General features: G+C 40.4%; 1 long non-coding RNA gene across 1 annotated transcript in view; it reads left to right on the plus strand.

Moving 5' to 3' along the window:
* Window positions 1–1,449, plus strand: part of LOC308056101 — a 96,891-nt gene that overhangs the window by 62,141 nt on the left and 33,301 nt on the right. The window contains exon 5 of the long non-coding RNA XR_013924706.1: window positions 742–855. This is a non-coding gene — a long non-coding RNA (uncharacterized lncRNA). The remainder of the gene's footprint in view (window positions 1–741; window positions 856–1,449) is intronic.

The raw sequence follows: 1,449 nt of genomic DNA on the forward strand, positions 1-1,449 counted from the left end.
TTCTCTCCATGATTACTGTTAAAACCCCTCAAATATTTATAGATTTTTATTACATCTCCTCATTGTCAACACTTACCAATACTCAGAACTTAACCTTTTCCTAGTGAATCAGCTCTCCTACTCTTTTAATGTATTTTTGTTTCTAAATTCTATTCCAAGGTCACTTTTCACAGGAAATAAAAATGTGGCCTTAACAGGCTGATGTATGGCATGAAAAAGATGGAGCAATTTGAGGGATTCAGTAATAGCAAATTACCAGGACTGAATGATCTCCCTCCAGAATTCTGAAGCTAGAAAATTATTAAGTACAGTATGTATAGATGGGAATATACATTGTCTTTTTAAGATAGTAATAATAAAATATAACACCCCCATCCCCCCTCTTAGTGACTGAAAAGCACTAATATTGTTAACTTCAGGGTTTTGAGTTTCTTTTAAAAAATGGTGTGAAAATCCAGACTCATTTCAGTGCTGGGTAAACTGTTGAGTTCTTCTAAAGAAGATGATAATGCAGGACTTGAAGGAGAATAACCTGAAAGGGCTAAACCCATGCCTCTTCTGCAGAAAGGAGCTGAATTAGGGCAAAACATGTGAAAGTCAGCAAGGAACAAAAGCCCCCCGGACTTTGAAAATCCTGTGATAAGGATAATCTAAAAAGAATGTTTAAGGAAATAAATCTCTGTGTAGGAAGTATTAGACTCCTACCTTGAATTAAACTGGGTATTATTTTATCATTTGTAGTGCATCAAGCCTCTCCTAGCAGCACGAAGGTGAATTAAAATTGCGTTAAGGATGGATAATCACCTCTGCTGTGTTACTCTGGATGTGTCCATACAGCAGACTGGGAAGGAGAAGGTAAGAGCTAGCTACTGTCAATAAGTTGCTTTGGGGGGCTGTAAAACTAATTTGGCCAGTGGAAGGCTGTTGGGGTAACTGAGATGGCTGTTGAGCTCCATCTGTTTCTCCCAGCTCTTTGCAGGGTCCCACACTACACAGCAACCTGTTCGTCTGTCCGTGTCCAAACTGGGGCTGTGTCTTCTCCCAAAACAAAGCTGGGCTCTCCTAATTTGTCCTGTGGAGGAGGTTGCAGAGCCTACAAGGTTGTCCTTAGCTCCAGTGGAGCTTCATGGAAGATTTGCTTGTGAAGAGCTGTGAGCTAGCTTGTGTTCAGGCAATCCCCTATTTAAAAGAATAGCAATAACTCAACCAGCAATCAAATAAGGTTTTTTGGTCCTTTAAGTGCATGAATAATACAGGCACCAGTGTCATATTGCCATACTAGCTACATCTTGTTGGGTGTGGGAACACATCCATATTTGTTCACCTCATTTTGGGAAGGACACCTTTGTCACTCGGGTGACATGCCTTGGACATAGGTTTCATTTAGCTTGTTGGGTTGCAGAGCAAGTGCTTAGAGCTTCATTTGAGACTCATCTTTGATTCACCCAG

The sequence above is a fragment of the Falco punctatus genome (genome assembly GCF_963210335.1).
Source record: "Falco punctatus genome assembly, chromosome: Z".
NCBI classification, from domain to species: Eukaryota; Metazoa; Chordata; class Aves; order Falconiformes; family Falconidae; genus Falco; species Falco punctatus.